Genomic DNA, 18,591 nt, shown 5'->3' on the forward strand with positions numbered 1-18,591 from the left:
TGGAGCTAATTAAAATAAATGGTAGGCCTTGATGAAGTTGAGAGTTAGCAGTTAACTAATAATTGATTGCTTGTCAACGTAATGTTTGGTTTGCTGGGTTTATAATGAAGAATATTGAAACTGACAAATGGCTTTGAGGAACATGGGACAATCGTGGGCCTCCTCTGCTCTGAAACCAGCTGAAGACAAGGAATGGGAGTTCCACCAAGGGTTCGTTTGTCACATTTGCATTGAAAAGGTGGAAAGGTCAGAATGAGGAAGACTACATTTACTTCCTCATTTTGGGACCCCTCCCCATGACAGGGACCACCGAGCCATTTCAAGGAACACACTGCTCATACTTAATGGCTTTGGAACTAATGTACTAAAATCATGAATATGTATTTGTATTTTGGGTATTCAATACTTGCACAGATAAAAGAACTCTGTAATCGCCTGTAAATTGCGGTGTGTATTTGGGAGCTATCCTGCAATAAGCATCCACTTTCTAACTTTAAACTGTTTGAGAGTTTTTTGTCCCTCACAGTTGTATATCGGCACTAGATCAATATCCATACTTTAATAAATCAGTGTGACACAAGCCAGGTGGTGATGTGGTTCTGTGAAGTTCACTCGTGGCCTCAGCAGAATTGCTCACTGCTGATAAAATGCCCCCAAAGCAGGTTGTCCTGCATTGTTAGGTCACAGTGCTACACCCAGAATTCAGGGCTGAAATTTCTGAGAGTCCAGAGCTCCACTTTTGGGTTATTTCTCCTCTTTCACCTGCATCAAGAAAATCCTGATTGTGGGCTCAGTGTGTAACAGTGGTGGCAGAGCAGAACAGAGTCAGTAACGTGAGTTAACAATGAGTTAAATGACCCCAAATGATGCTGTATTTATTTTATTCCCCATCACCAGCAATTACAAATGATAACAAGAGAGTCTTTTGACCTTTAGAATAACTGACACATCGTGTGCGAGCTGAGCAGAGCAGCCTCCCCAAGAACACAGGCAGGGGAAGGACAGTCAAGAGCTGTAATTAGCTGCATAATTATTTTCCAAAATAAAATGTGCAATCTTCACCTCTTTGGCAGAGTGGTGTCATCGGGGCCCCTGTCATTATCTGCCATCTCTGCACTGTCATTTTGGGCTGAGAAGGGAACACAAACAGCTCAGATCCACGGGAGGATGGGTTCATTTCCCAGCTTCCCCGTGGATTTCTGTCCTTGCTTTTGGGGCTGATGGGGTTTTGAGGAGGGGGAGGAAGGTCACTGGCATCAGAACCAGCAGGGAGAAGGAGCTCTTTGCTCTCCAGGGGCACAGGCTGGTGCTCTAATGATCATAGGGGGTTAAATTCTGTATAATTTTTTCCTTCACTCAATGACAAAACTCTCCTGGAGTCAGGGTTTTACTCCAAGCTCCACTCAGAGGGAACAGAATCAACACAAGAGCTGGAGCAGGAGGGAGGGGAAGGAAGGGAAGAAGGAAATCCAAGCCTCGCAGAAATATTTGTGAAAAACGCCAATCACTCGTTTTTTAAAATTTTAAAAGTTTAATAGTAATAGAATGGTTAGAAAAGTAATAATGTAATTAGAGGTATAAAAATTTGGACAATTGAGATTAGGACAATACGAGACAATAAAAAACAAAGAGTTACTGACAGTCCGGGTGCCTTTTCTGGGCAAAATAAACCCAAAAAAGGACCCACGTTCACAGAGGATTAACCCTTAAAAGCAACAGCCTGTTGCACATTCACACACCTCACCCATGATGCATCAATTCCATTCCAACAAAGGATTCTGTCTGGGCAGTGTCAGCTTCTTCCTCTGAATCCTGACGGAGGTGGGAAGAACTCGATAAGAGAGCAAGAAATTCTCTTTCTCTGAAAGATTTCCATGTCCTGTGGCTGCTATCGGGTGCGAGTACCTCGCTCCTTTCTTTAAAAAAATATCCCACATCCACAGTTTCTATTTTAACCACAAAAGTTCCATTTTAAAAAATGGAGTTCCATTTCACAGAACTACATTTACCATCCTATTGAAATGTTAACACAGCACTACTAAAAAAATTAATCCAGCATAACTTTCTAACATGACTCATATAATATTCATTTTAATATTTGCAAAAAGCCAATCATAAAATACACATTTTCCACAAATTGCTGAAGTGAACCTGACTCTGCAGGAAACAATTGTACAATGAGAGGACCTGAACTAACAAATTGATTAAAAATGAGCTGGATATTATTGTTTGTGTGGTAAAACAAGAACAAGCAAAGTAATTTAATCATTGTTGCCCCAGGAATCTGTCATTACACAGTGCCTGTCTGTGCTGCTGTTTTCTATTTATCCAAAGCCAAGGTTACTCTTTTTATTATGGCAGCAGGCCTCATTCTGATTAATAATTTGTGATATTATCATTATTCCAAAGCCAGCACGGATTGGAGATTGGGGGATCCCAGCCCTTGCCAGCCCCCAAAACTTCAGGAAGTGCTCAGTGACGTTTTTTCTTGAGGCAATGAGACAAACAAGGAACTCAGAACCCACAGCTGCCAAGGGACAGACACAGAATATTCACAGGTTTGGGGTTTTTTTTGATGAAGACAGAAAGATTTAATTATTCAGAACAAAACAGACCTAAAGGAGCCTGTCAATTAAAGTGACTGATAAAATTTTAGGGTTGCTGTGAAATATTTAACAGGGAGCGCTGAATTTTTTATGGAAGAAATATTTGTGCTTGCCAGAGTCTGATGTTAATATACAGAAATTAATACAAACATCAAACCTGATCTTTTCAGAGAGGTGCCTCAGGAAAGGATTTGTTCTTTGAGTCTGTCAAAATTTACACCAACAGGGCCAAACCCAAAATCTGGGTAACTCCACTCTTATGTCAGCCTGGGCACCCAGGGTTGTCAGGAGTAGCTGCTCATTAAAATCTTTGTCCCCAGATTGAATTTGTATAAATATAGAAAAATAGAAATAGAAATAGAAATAGAAATAAAAAATAAAAATAAAAATAAAAATAAAAATAAAAATAAAAATAAAAATAAAAATAAAAATAAAAATAAAAATAAAAATAAAAATAAAAATAAATAAAAATAAAAATGACAGATAGGTGCTGTACTCAGCATTACAGCTTCAGGATCCCACTGGGAATGAAGGAATTGAGGGAATCCCATGAGGAAAGGCACTGATGGAGAGTAAAGCACCCAGGAGCTGTCAGGGGAAGAGCTGCTCTCACTCGGGCTCACCTACAGCCCGTTTATTATCCCACTGCCACCCCTGGGTTTGCTTTGTAGGGTTTTTTTAGGAACTGCTGAAGGGAAAACCCTGGGCAGCTGTGGAGAGACAGCAGCTCTCAGACCAGCATCCTGCAGAGGAGCAGGGGGACACCCAGCTAATAAAAAACCACCTGCAGAGGTTTCTCCACGGGTCAGGGCTGTGGAAATGCTGGTTTGTGTTGCTGCAAGTGCCACTGTGGCACCCAGAGGTTGTGCCCCTCGCACAACACCCCCTGGCTTGGACAGCACCGAGGGCTGAGGAGCAGCATCACCCCAGAGCCCTGCTGGGAGGGCTCCAGCACTTCCATCGCCGCCTCAGGTGTCTCCAGAGCCTGGGGAAAGGTCTCATTATTGAAATTCCAGTGCTTGATCCTGACTGAAAGGCCAGGCGGACAATTAGAGCGTTTCCCCTCGCTGTCCTCTGGCAGGGAGAAGCAGGGATGATAATCACAAGGTGCCTGTGCCCAGTCACATTCCCTCCTCCTCCCCCTGCATTACATTTTACCTTCAATTCAAAAATATAATTCCTTCTCTTGCTCCTGTCATTTCCCATGGAAACATTCCCTCTGTGCACTCATTTTGCCCTTTCCTTCGCTAAATTCTTCCCTCTACTTCTTTTGCCTTTCCTTACCCTTTAAATGAAAAAATCTGAGCACTGCCACTGCATTAACACAACTTCATCCTGCTCTCAAAGGCTGCTCAAGTTCTCCTCTGCACCAGGCAATATTTCACCTTTTCTGTGAATTTGTCTTTAAAAGGATGTCACCTAAAAAGAAGATAAAGTTGTTTTCTTTAGCGTTTGATATATGCAACAATCCTGCTCACCTCAGTAAAATAAAAATGCATAATTGCTAGCCTGAAAGCCATAATTTGCATTAATATTGGGATTTTAGAGCTCTTGTGCAGGCAGGGATGGAGTGGTGGCCTCAGCATCTGTGCCTCCTTTAGGTGGGCAGGGAGAAAAATTGCAGCTGCCCCCATCCTCCCTGAGCATCCCAAGCAGAATATCCCTGATTAGATTTGGGACCTGGCTTGGAATCAGCTTTATCAACGATGCCCATTTCCTGGATAATGGAATTAATTTATTCATTAAAATGTTATCTAATTATTGAGAAGAAATCTCCATCCTGAGCGTGAGATAACAGCAGCTCTGCTTCCCATCTTCCCCCTTAGCAGGGACTTTTAACTGGCATTATTGGGTAGTGATTTTATTATTGCCATTATTCAATTCAGCCAAGCTTCTTTTTTTTTATCTTCTTTGTACTCTGTTTACACTTTTTAATGAGGTTTTAATCTTCCCTGACGTGTTTATTCAGGTTATTTATTTTACAAAAGGAAAGGGCCTTAAGTATAACTGAGGAAATCAATGCTTTGGGGTTTTTTTCAACCTGGATCTGAATCTCTTTCTAATTCTCCTTTTCAAATATTCCTCTGTCTGAGGGGAAGCAAACACACAGGGTTGTGGGGAATGTTTGAGAAAAGGATGGAGATTTTTAGATTAATTCAAGTAGGACTCAAATTCTTAGGGAAGGATGGTGAATTCTGCAAATTCCCCTAAGAATAATTGATTGCAAACTATTAACTGGAGCCCTCAGAGATTTGAAATCAAAATGCATTAAAGTAGCAAGGCAAACCTGGAGCTGGCACTGGCCACAGCAAATCAGCAGAAATTCCCTGAAATGCCAGCAGTGCTGGGCTCTTTCCCGTTTGCTCCTGCAAGGTTTGCACTCCTTGTTTGGGTTTGGGTTTGGGTTTGGGCTTAGAGGGGCAGCCTGGAAAACCCAGCAGAGGATGTGTCTGGATTTGCCAGGGAATAATTTGCCTGGAACTGGCTGCGGATTCAGCAGCTCTCAGAAATGCAGTGCTGGGCCTGAAGGGCCTCAGGAAGGGGAGGGAATTCTGCACCCACGGAGAGCCCCAGAGCAGAGAAACTGAGGCAGAGGCACTCCAGGGTCGCCCTGTTCCTCTAAGTTCTTCTAAGCCTTCTGATGTTTACATGCTTGTAAGGAACTTTCTCATGCATTTTTATGTAAATAATTATTGGTTTACATTCTTTTGTGGAGGAGGAGGAACTTGATGGGCTGTTGGTTTGTCCAGTGTCACTGGAGAGGTGGCACTGTCACCCTCCAATCGAAAGTCTATAAATGCTGGAGTCAGAGATTAAACCTTCTTCTTTTTACCTTGGAGACTCCAGTGTCTGCGTAATTTTATTTTGTGTCCCATAGAGACACTTCAGCCTCAACCCACTGAGGTTTGAAGGGAATTCTGTCCTTGCAGTATGATGGAACAAAGGGAGAACATGGATTGTGTGGAGGATCCTCCACAGGATCCCCTGAATCCATTCCTACTTCTGTCCCTCCTCTGCCCACACTGATCCCCAGCAGGAGCCGAAGGATTCCTCCCCTGGGGCTGGGAATTCACTGACATTGGAGTAATTCCACATCCCAAATCCCAAATCCCAAAGGGAGAATAAGGATTCACTGACACTTCACTGGGAATTCACTGACATTGGGGTAATTCCACATCCCAAATCCCAAAGGGAGAATATGGACTGTGTGGAGGATCCTCCACAGGATCCCCTCAATCCATTCCTGTCCCTCCTCTGCCCACACTGAACCCCAGCAGGACCTGGGGGATTCCTCCCCTGGGGCTGGGAATTCACTGACATTGGGGTAATTCCATGCACATCCCACACTCCAGTTCCTGTTCCCTGGATCCAGGAGCCCTGGAGCCCCATGGAAAGGTTTTCAGGGCTGGAAGGACCCTCAGTGCTGATCTCAGCAACATTTTTAGGTGAAATGCATTTATCTCTGTTCCTGCCCAGGGAATTCTCCATCCCTGGAAGTGTCCAAGGCCAGACTGGATCAACCTGGGATAGTGGGAAGCCTCTCTGCCTATCTGAACAGGATTTAAAGTCCCTTCCAACCCAAACCATTCTATAATTCCACCATTCTTTGCTCCACCTCTGCAGCACCTCTGCAAGGAAGGGAGGGTGAAAACTGAGAATTTGAATCCCTTCCCTACACAAGACCTCAGAAGGATTTCTGCCTTTAACACTTTCCATGCTGAATATCCCCCTCCTCCCTCCTGGAAGGAAGGCAATAAGATGCTTCCCATTTAATTTTCGAAGCAGCAGAAGTATTTAAAGAACATTAATGGAGTCAGACTTAATTTACTCTTTTTCCTTTTTTTTTATCCCCGACTTGCAATCATTCCTCCCCCTCCTCGTGCTTGTTAGCTATTATTTTGTAAATGAATGACTTCATTTCATTTAGTCCCAGATTTAATTGTTCCTTATTGGAAATGTCAGCTTTCACAGTTCATTAATAAGGCACTGGTGGAAAAAAAAAAGCCAGGGAAGAAGCGGGGATGGGGAGACATAAACCTGCCTGGCAAGGAACGAGGAGCTTTAGTTACTGCAGGGTCCACAGACAGGTTGGGAAATCCAGGGTTTTATTCTGCAGGCCAATTCCCTGGATCGGTGTCTGCATCCTGCTGCATGCAACCACCTCATTTAATTAATAATTACTGCCTTTAATCATTCCTGTGCCTCAGATGCTTTGAGGAAGACATGAACAAAACCCATTCCCTGTTTTTCCAGTTGGAACAACACCAAACCCATGAATCCAGACCATGAAATCCTGCAGGAGTTCCTGTGGGTAGCCCAAAATCACCTTTTTTTTTTTTTTTCATTTCCTGATGAAAATAAAGAATGAAAACATAATAATTCTTTCTTTGCCACGTAGAATGAGACCAAAATAATTAATTGCCCTGATGGTTTTGTCCTCAGTGCTGACATTAAAGGGTTTTCTAAGTTTATCAGAGGCTTTGCTAAGTTTTACGCCAAAGTCTTGGGGTTTTTTTTTAAAGCAGTGGAACAGCTGTGACAGTGATGGAAAAAGACAGAATAAGTTCATATCTGTCCATTAATTAATTTACATTAGCTTTATGATTTCATTATTATTAATAATAATAATTATTATTGCAATTTATATATCATACAATCATATTTACATTACTATACTACTATTATTACTACTACTAATATATAGTTATTTCATTTTAATTACTATTTTATTACTATTTTAATTACTATATTACATTACTATCATACTAAAGTTCAACTCTGATCAAATTTTGTCACTCCCACCAGTTAAGAAAGAAGAAAATCCCCAAATTATCCATTAATCTTTGTGATACAATGCCTTAGGTTGGAAATGCAAGATGTGGCTGGGGATGTGTGTGTTCTGTCCCCATCTGTCAGAGGTGGGGCAGTTCTCTCTGTTCATTGGGCAGTTTTATTTATCTTTCCCACACCCAATCCTCCCTCCAGGAGATCTCTGCTGTTCATGGGCCATTAATTATTAATTATCTTCTGTTCATGGCCAGTGAGTGTCCCTGCACGGCTGATAAAATTCCATCCTCCCGTGGGGAGAAGCTCCGCCCAGGGGAGGAGCCAGGCATTCCTACCTGGATACAATCTGAGGCTTGGGACACCACAGCAGCCTCTGCCCGCTGCATTCCCAGAGGAGCAGCTTTCTTCTCCCCTGCATTCCCAGAGGAGCAGCTTTCTCCTGCCCTGCATTCCCAGAGGAGCAGCTTTCTCCTGCCCTGCATTCCCAGAGGAATTCCAGGCCCATCTCCAGCACCCCTGGAGCTCCAGAGGAAAAATCCACCCTTGTGCAGGATCCCTGCTCCAGCAGAACTGCAGCTGGCACTGCAGGAGGGCTGAGCCACCATGGAATGGGACTGTGCCACCACCCTGACCCACAGGGTGCCAGGGCCTGTTCTCACTCTGTCAGTGGTTTGTTTTGTTTAGTGCGTTATATTTATATTTATATTTATATTTATATTTATATTTATATTTATATTTATATTTATATTTATATTTATATTTATATTTATATTTTTAATCTTTGTTTTTATTTTAAAAATTTTCCTAATAAAGAACCATTATTCCTACTCCCATATCTTTGCCTGAGAGCCCCTTGCTTTCAAAATGATAATAATTTGGAGGGAGAGGCTTTACATTCTCCATTTCAAGAGAGGCTCCTGCCTTCCTTAACAGACACCTGTCTTGTCAAACCAAGACACAGAACCAAATCTCAACTTATTTATAAATTCAACAATGCTCCAACACTGCATGAACCCATCACCAAGGGGATATATCCTGCAATCTGTCCTGTAATTGGGATATTTCCTCTGGAAAGTGCTTTTTAAGCCCAGTTTGGCTCGTTTAGGATTTATAAACCCCTTGCTAGGAAATGGTTTTGCCTCCATCTTTTTGAGCTGCCTTCTGCTAGCTCCCACATGTTTAAATTAAAAGTTCCCAACAGATTTGGGAGGGCGGGGAGGAAAGAGCAATTTTCTTTTATTAAAAATGAGTAAATAGTGCAAAGAGAATTGCAGAAGAAAAAGTAAGAGAAATAAACTTTTGCATATTTATGCAGAACCTCCAAAACGACAAAAGCTGAAAGGAATTATCTTTGGTCTGGGGAATTTATTACTCATCAAAAGAGGCCAAATTGGCTCAATTTGCCATTATAGAAAGAAAAGGAAGATCTGCTGTGCTTTCCATAGACAAAGATATTAAAAGCTGGACTGAAACCATGGAAAATATCCCCACTCTGAGGTTTGCGGATGAAGAAATCCCTCTTAAGAGAAAATATTTGATTTTTAAAGTCCCAGCTGAGCTGCACCAACAGATTTGATGTCAGTAACGGGTCCCTGTTCCCGGAGATGCAAATCAGCCACTGCCTCCTTCAAAAAGGAAACAAAAACAGACCCAGAGCAGCCCCAGGAGGTTTCCCCTCAGTTTCCCCAAGGACACAGAACTGGGATAATCTTCCCTGAGAGGAGATTGATAGCTTTAAAGTACGGTTTTAAAACCACATTCAGATTTTAAGAAAACTACAATATAAATGTAAAATATTTCTATAATAAACACTCAACTGTACAAACTATAATAATCTTCATTTTTTTCCTTCAGAAGCAGCAAAGGCAAACATAATGCACACACTTATCAAGGTGAAATTATCCCATCTTGGAGAGGCTGTGAAGGGAAAATTCTAAGGTGGTATTTTCTTGGATGAAAGCTCCCATGCAAGTGTAAATTATTATCATTAAAATAATGAATTCTTTGCCCGGTTTAAGCTTTGCAGCTCACTCTGGAATTGAAAAATGCTCTGTGCTCAATGAAACTCTGGGGTGTAATGTAAATTTTCCGCAGCATTTGCTTTTCAGCTGAATTGTACCCAGACCAAACTCCATTCCAAGAGGTTTGGGGGGGAGCACCAGAAGCAGCTGCCTCTCCATTCGAATTCCTGGGAAATGGGGAGGTTGGTCACGGCCAGGAAGCATTTCCACACCAGCCCCAGTTCAAATCTGGGTCAGGCAGAGCTGAGCTCCCAGATGTCCTGGACCAGACACGTTTTTGGGGGCATTTCAGAGAATCCTGGAATGGTTTGGGTTGGAGGGACCTCAAAGCCCATCCAGTGCCACCATGGGTCCCACACTTTTCACAGATCCAGGTGGCTCCAGCCTGGCCTAGGGCACTTCCAGAGATCCAGGGGCAGCCACAGCTGCTCTGGGAATTCCATCCCAGCCCCTCCCCACCCTCACAGAGAAGAATCTCTCCCCAATATCCAAACAAAATCTGCATTTGCCAGCTTCCATCAGTCCCAAGAACCAAACCCAGCACGCTGTTCCCTCACTGTTAATTCTTCAACACCCATTTATAAACAGAATCTAAATCCAGACTTTTTAATGAGGATTTTTGGAAGGTTCTTTTAGCATTGAGAACAGTCCCACTGTCTTCCTTCCATATCACATTGACCAAGTTAATTAATGCAGAAAGAGCTGTTTACTGGGGACTCTCCCACCCTTTCCCCAATGATTCAGTGGTTTTTATGGCATTTTGGTGGTTCTTTCCCAAAGATTTGGTGGTTTTTATGGCATTTTGGTGGTTCTTCCCCAAAGATTTGGTGGTTTTTATGGCATTTTGGTGGTTCTTCCCCAATGGTTTGGTGGTTTTCATGGCATTTTGGTGGTTCTTTCCCAAAGATTTGGTGGTTTTTATGGCATTTTGGTGATTCTTCCCCAATGATTTGGTGGTTTTTATGGCATTTTGGTGGTTCTTCTGGCATTGAGAACAGTTCCACTGTCTTCCTTCCATATGACACTGACCAAGAGAATTAATGCAGATAGAGCTGTTCACTGGGGACTCTCCCACCCTTTCCCCAATGATTTCTTCCTTTTGGTGGTTTTTATCCCATGCTGTGTGCAAAGTGGGGCTCTCACCTGTGGCAGGGAGTTTTCTTGGATGAAATCTCCCATGCACGTGTCAATTATTATCATTAAAATAATGAATTCTTTGCCCGGTTTCAGCTTTGCAGCTCACTCTGGAACTGAAAAATGCTCCGTGCTCAATGAAACTCTGGGGTGTAATGCAAATGTAAAGACCTTGCCAAAGGAATGGACACTGTTCCCTTGTTTCCTGTTCGTGTGGGGTTGTGTCTGCTCACCCATGGTCCCAAACTGCCGCGCTTGATTGCTCTGGGCGCTGGAAACAACAAAGAAGTTAATTAAAAACAAACAAACAAAAGCAAGAGGAGTCAGACCCCTGCACCATCCACACACGAATGTAAACTGAATATTCGGTGTAACAGAAGCAGCAACAGCCCTCTGAGATGCTGCTTTGGAGCTGCTCCAGCATCTCCCCCAAACACGAGGCGCTGCTCTGAAATTCCCAAACATTTTTGTTGACCAAAGGGGCTGCATCGAAGAGGAGATAGGAAACTATCCAAGAGATAATGATAATTACTGCCAGTGTTTGCCTTGAGCTGTGCTTGCAGTGCAGTAAGTGCTGGACTGGCAGGAATCATCTCCGTGACTCCAAGGGGAATTTCCATCCCTGGAAAAAGCCAGGGCTCGCGTTCACCTGAACTGGTGCAACTTCTCTGCCCCATCCCTTCCCCTGGTGGTGATAGTAAAAGGATTTAAAATCATGAAATTTGGGGGGTTAGAAAGAAGCTAGATTTAGTGGGGCCCTGGAAAAATGTTAAAAATAGACTCTGAAAATGTTAGGCTTTGTGTTTGCCAGATCATGTGAAATTGTATCTGCGTAAGCGGTATATGATAAATGATATAATTGTTAGATGTGATGATTGTTTAATAATTAAATATAATTATTGTTTAATCGTGAGAAGAATCATGAGAAATCTATGTTAGAAGTTTGAGGGGGACCACGAGATGCCCCTGCTTGGATGAAATCTGTGCATGCAATAGAACAATATCAGTTTAATAATTAACATGAAAGTTATATAATGATAGAATATAAAAACATGTTCATCCGAAACCCATGTCGGAGTCAGATTTGGGTCTGTACCGCTGACAGCCAGAGCTCTTCAATAAAAGCACCTGCATGTAATCATTTGGGATTATTAACAGTGGGTTTGGAGCCTTTTCCTGCGGGTCTGAGGCGTCCGTGGGCAGCAGGAGTCTCTCCACTCTCAGCTCCAGGGCATTCACATTCTCTGAAAAAATCCCTTCGCCCAGGATTTTTCTCCTGGGAAGCTGAGAAGCCTCAGAGAAAAGGAGAACAATCCTTATCTGATTTGCTTCTCCTGTGTTTTGCTCGTGTGGAATGTGTTTGGAGATTGTTTACCCACAGGTGATTGTGGAGGGGATGCTCAGGGTTTGCAGGGCAGGTACTCAGGGTTTGTGTGGAGTGGATGCTCAGGGTTTGTGGGGCAGATACTCAAGGTTTTTGGGGCAGATGCTCAGGGTTTGTGTGGAGTGGATACTCAGGGTTTGCAGGGCAGATAGGGTTTTTGGGGCAGATGCTCAGGGTTTGTGTGGAGTGGATACTCAGGGTTTTTGGGGCAGATACTCAGGGTTTGTGTGGAGGGGATGCTCAGGGTTTGCGGGGCAGATGCTCAGGGTTTGCGGGGCAGATACTCAGGGTTTGCAGGGCAGATGCTCAGGGATTGTGTGGGGCAGATACTCAGGGTTTGCAGGGCAGATGCTCAGGGTTTGCGGGGCAGAGGGGTGAGGGGGACACTGCCCCCACAGCCATGTGTGGAGTTCCCCCCAGCTCTGCATTCCAGGGTCTCAGGAACATCCCCAGCTCATCTGCATCCCACAGCAGAGCTGCCTGCAAGCAAAAAGCAGTTACTGCCTCTCCTAAATGCTTCTTCCTTATCGGCTGCAAAACGTTACAATAATAAAAATAATAATCTCGGGGAAGAGGGGGGACTGGAGTCCCAGAAGGTGCTCGTCAAGGAGAAAAATAATTGTTAGCCAGAGCTGATTAAACAGCAGCATTTTTGGAGGCTGAGAAGTCATCCAGGGGATGTTCATCCCGGCATTCCGGACCTGTCAGGAATGGTTAATTTGCTCGGGAGCCCGTTCTGAAGGAGCTGATGCCGCTCTCTCCCCAGGCACACTAATTGTTTATTAACATACAAAAGAACCGATGACCTTTAAAGGCAGCTTTTTGTCCCTGGTAGGCAGAGGAAATGAGCCCCGGCACAGCTAACGTGCCTGGGCTCCTTTTTATTTTTAGGAAAGTAACCTTTTAAGCAAGGAACTCTTCATCAATAGTGTTTTCACACTCTATATTTAATAATCATGGGATTAAGCAGAAATGTGTTATTTGCTGCTTCGTTTAGGATTCAAAATTCACCCAGAAGAATTGAGGCTATTTTGAGTGTTTAGTCATGGCTGTAAAAATGGAAGAATTTGGGGGATTTAAAAACATATAAAAAAAGGTTTGAGGTGTTCCACATCAGGAACCACAACCACACATTGATGTGCAAACTTTTTGAAGGGTGAATGGAACAAAACCACAGTTTTGTTTTTTTTTCCCTGGGTTTTACATCCCTCCCACTCTCAGAATTGTAACTGATTTGGGAGCTTGACTCTCCCTTTCAAAGTTTGGGGCATTTATTGCCTTTCCCAATGGATTTGGTTCTTAAACCTCAGAGGCACGGAGCAGTTGGGGGCTGGAAGTGGAATCCAAATCCTCCTCTGGAATTCCTCCATCCAAAGCCCAGCTGGGACAGGCTGCCCATGGCCACGTCCAGGAAATGTTGAGGGCCCCAGGATGAGGGAGGAGATGGATCTGACTCTGCATTCTTAGAAGGCTGATATATTCTATTCTATTCTATTCTATTCTATTCTATTCTATTACATAATATAATATATTATAATATAATAATATATAATATAATATTATGTTATGTTATGTTGTATCATATAATATAATATAATATCATATTATATTATATTATATTATATTATATTATATTATATTATATTATATTACATTACATTACATTACATTACATTATATTATATTATATTATATTATATTATATTATATATGCTATACTAAAACTATACTAAAAGAATGGAGAAAAGAATTCATCAGAAGGCTGGAAAGGAATGAATAATAAAAACTTGTGACTGCTCAGAGCCTCGACACAGCTGGACCATGATTGGTCATTAATTAATCTTTTAGTATAGCTTTAGTATAGCTAATATAATATAATATAATATAATATAATATCACTGTAATATAATATAATATAATATAATATAATATAATATAATATAATATAATATAATATAATATAATATATTAATATAATATAATATAATATAATATAATGTGATATGATATGATATAATACACTGTAATATAATATAATAGATTGATATGATATGATATGATATGATATGATATGATATAATATAATATAATATAATATAATATAATATAATATAATATAATATAATATAATATAATATAATATAATATAATATCAGCTTTCTGAAACACAGAGTCAGATTCCTCATCTCCTCCCTCAGTCCTGGGGAGCCTCGGACACACGGACACACCACACTAAGGGCACAGTGAAGGTGGTGATGTGGCTTTATTCCATTTATCCTGCTGCAGGAGCCTGCTTAAAGGTATCCCCACCAGAGGGACAATTTTCAGGACCTCTCAGAGCCTGGCCAATCTGTTAGTGGGGAGAGTTTTAGTCCATTAAGCTGCAGAGCCAGTTCATGAGAATGTTATTTAGTGTGAATTTTCATTTGGATGAATAGCAGAGAGCTTGATCTCTAACATCTGTAATTGAATTAGCAACCTCTTTGTTTCCCTATTCTCTTTATGACTGGGCCACGGATGCATTTTGTGAGCGCTCAGAATTACAGCAGCCGAGCCATTACTTGGGAAAAGTGCCACATAATGCCCTTCTGGAAGTGGATTTTTATTTCACTTAACTTTTTTCCCTTCCCAGGGAAGCAATGTTTTGCCTTTCACTGCTGTTATCCACCGGCTCCTCTTTAAGCTGATTTTTTTCCCCCCCCAAATTTGATTAGATCCCGTAGATCTTCTTTGCATGGCTGATACAGTTTGACCCCTACAAGCCTGGAGCCAGAGCTTCAGGATTCATTTGTTTTCCCATTATTTTCCTGCACAGGAATAGTAATGGGAGATTAGGAAAGAAAAATATAAGAGACTAATTTAACAAGGGATTTAAACACCTGCTTAATTACATCTCTGCTGAGGGCAGCACTGATTCAAGTGCTTAATTGGGTGTTGTTATTTGAAAATATGGAAGAATTGCATGGCAAGAGGTTTGTAAAAGTGCTGGAATGTGGAACAACATCCCCCATTTATTCTGATGCTCAGCATTAAACCAGAACGCTGCATTTTGGGCTTAACCAGTGGAGCCTCGAGCTGGGTGAAGGCTCACTGAGGAAAATGGGTGAGCACAGAGGATTTTCTGCTTTTAACAACATAAAGATGCTCCTCCAGAGCCTCATTTCAGTCTTTAAACACAATTTGAACATTAAAAAGCTTGAATTCTCCTGAGGTTTTGGTCCATTGGATGTCCTTCCACAGCTGTGCAGAGAAGAGACTCTGAAGTGTTACTGCCCTTGGACAAATTGGGGAAAAAAGTGAGATTCAGCCCAAGCTTCAACTTGATCTTGGAGGTCTTTTCCAACCCTAAAGATTCGGCAGAGTTTAGATTCAAAGAAAGGAATGCAAATGCTAAAATACACTTACATTTACCCCCAAATAGTCAAGGGTTGTCCTCTGTCCCCAAAATCTGTGAGCTGTCTCTTTGTTCGAGCCCCTTGACCCCAGGTGGAGCATCAGCACCACAGAACAGGGATCTCTGCTCTCCAGCTGCTGAGGACTTGGGAAAGATTTCCCTGCAGGATTTCCAGCTGAATTTGAACCCAGGAAACCCCAAACCCAAGGACCTCCAGGTGTTTACAAGGCCACATCATTCTAGTCATGGAAATAAAGCAAAATGAATGATAAAGGTTGAAAAGCAAATAAGTGACAGGTGCCCAGTGCTGGACAACAAAATCCTGGCAGGGAATTCACAAAAATATTTGGATTTTTGGGGGATATTCCCACTGAACTCTGGATGATCTGAGTCCCCCTCTCCTCCTCCTCCTCCTTCTCTGGGGTGTCACTCCTCAGGGCTCCTGCCAAGATCCACTGCTGGGAGGCAGCTGGAAAACCCAGCCAGTGCTGAGTGCTGGCCAAGAGAGCAGCTCCCCAGCCAATTCCTCAGGGGCCCAATTATTTGCCACGAAACCGAAGGACGGGGATACATTTCTGACTTCATACACTTCCCAGCCCACTTCATTTGTTCTCCCTCATTTCACAGTGTCAGAAATTGAGGGGGAAAAAAAGCAGTTTGCCAAAAAAAAAAAAAAAATCCACCACGCAGTGGAAGAGCCTTTCCTGAAGTTGAGGCTGTTTAATATTCATGTAGAAAACACTGGATATTCATGTAATCATCCTGATTATCCTCAATGTGGTGTTGCTAAAAGCTAATCTCTGCTGGGCAGAATTGTTTAAAGTAACAGCAATGTCTTTGCAAGGCACAATAATTTCTTAAACTCGTAAACATTGGAGTTCCATGGGCTGTTTGGGGATGGAGGGGGGTGGAATCTGAGATTTGGGGATTTAATATTCTCAGTGGGAATTAAAAGCAATACAAACAAGAACCTCACCAAGTGACTGGGCTGTTGCTACAGGAAAAAGGAAAAAAAAAAGGAATTTTATACAGCAAAGTTTAATACAAAGCAGTTTAATACAGCAAAAAAAGACTGAATCAAATGGCAACAAACTGCACGGATATTGGGGCATAGGCAGAGGAGATGAAATCAGGCTGTGGAAATAACTCACCACACTGGGTTATTACAGCGAAGGGGGACTCCAAAAAAATCCTGGAACTTGTGCTGAATGAAAAACTGCACATTCTGCCAGTGGTGTGTGGTGTGAGATGCTGGCCACGACCATAATTACAGGTTTAATGCCTCCCCACACCACTTCAGGGATTCTGTTTCTAATCAGTTGTGCTGAAAAGCATCCACTCAGGGCTTGCCCTGTCTCATTAAATAAATGACTCAACACGACAACAGGCAAATTATTCCCCGAGGGAAAATGCTGTAGGGAAGGACTGAGCTCTGTGGTGTGAAATGCTGTCCTGAGAGAAAGAACAAGGAATGATCAAAGCAAAGGAGGGCAAAGGGTGAGTCTGTTGGGCACTTCGACTTCCAGAGCATCTGGCAGCTTAAAGGATGGCCAGGAAAGGAGGGCAGGGACTGCATTTCCATGGAGAGAATCCTGGAATGGGTTGGGTTGGAAAGGACCTTAAATCCATGTAATTCCAGCCCCCTGCCATGGGCAGGGACACCTCCCTCTGTGCCAGGCTGCTCCAAGCCACGTCCAACCTGGCCTGGGGCACTGCCAGGGATCCAGGTATCCACAGCTGCTCTGGGAATTCCATCCCAGCCCCTCCCACCCTCCCAGCCAGGAATTCCTTCCCAAAATCCCGTCCAAACCAGCCCATGGAATCCTGGATTGATTTGGTTTGGAGGATACCCCAAAGCTCATCTGGTCCCACCACGGGTCCCACATTTTCCACCATCCCAAGCTGCTCCAAGCCACGTCCAGCCTGGCCTGGGACACTTCCAGGGATCCAGGAACAGCCCCAGCTGCTCTGGGAATTCCATCCCAGCCTCTCCCCACCCTCACAGGGACGAATTTCTCCCCAACATCTCACCTAAACCTTACCACCTTCAGATCAAGACTATTCCCACCACATGTTCTTGTGAGAAGTCCTTCTCCAGCCCCCTTGAGATGCTGGAAGTGTATCCCACTCTTCCTTGGATACACTGGCACATTATCCAGTCTCTGTGCCTTCATTTCTTTTTTTTTCTCCCTCTATTTTTCCAGTCAGCTCCTTTGGCGAAGGAACAACCCCATCATGGAGAAATGCAGCAGCGAAAGCCCTGCAGAAGCAAAAAGCCTCTCTTGGGCCAATGTCTCCATGGGAACGGCACCAAATTTGCCCCCAGTCCCTGCAGAACCTCCCAGAAGTTCCTCTACTGACTCAGGTCATGCTGAAGACAACTCACAGAGGATGACAACGAAAAGCCTGGGCTGGAAAAAGCAAATCTGTGCAGCAGGTGACTCCTGGCTGCCCTGGGGCCATGGGAGACAGTTTGAATTCCAATGGAAGTGACTGAGGAGAAGCTGAGAGGGCTCAGCTGTCACATCCCACCAGCTGCACGCCCTGCCCGCGGCTCCGGGCTTGATTTGTTGTTGTTGATTGCTTGATTCATGTTAATTCATTCCACTGTAGCAGAGCCTTGCCGGGGCTCATCTGTTATTATTAATATTAATAAGCCCCAGCACTTTCATCCAAAGGGCTCGTGGCACTCTACAAACATTCATTAAGCTTCGCAACACCCGCGGGGCGGGGAGGAAACTTTGGAGATCTCTTGGAAAGGTCACGGAGGGTTTGGCTTAAAGAGGCAGCTTTTTGGGGGTTCAGAGGACTGAGGAACAGGGGACATGGGTTGCCCTGTTCTTCTAAGTTCTTCTAAGCCTTCTGATGGTTACATTCTTGTAATGGAGTTCTCACACGCTTTTATGTCAATAATTATTGGTTTTACGTTCCTCTCTGGAGGAGGAGGAATTTGATGGGCTGTTGGTTTGTCCAGTGTCATTGGGGAGGTGGCACTGTCACCCTCCAATCCACGGCCACTTTTGAAAGTGGACTCAGAAAATAAACTTCCCTTGTTTTTCCTCTGCAGTTCCAGTGTCCCTGTAGTTTCATTTCGTGTCCTGTTGCGACAGACGTGAGCTCAAGTGGCATTGTCATCACAGATGCTCTGCCCAGAGAAGTGACACAGCGTGGCTGTGCCTGTATTCTGGGTGAAAAAGATGGATTATGGGGTAGGCTTGGCTGACAGCACCTGCGGGCAGGACAGGCTCACAAATCACCAGGGGA

The sequence above is a fragment of the Motacilla alba genome, chromosome 22 (assembly GCF_015832195.1).
Source record: "Motacilla alba alba isolate MOTALB_02 chromosome 22, Motacilla_alba_V1.0_pri, whole genome shotgun sequence".
Taxonomy (NCBI): Eukaryota; Metazoa; Chordata; class Aves; order Passeriformes; family Motacillidae; genus Motacilla; species Motacilla alba.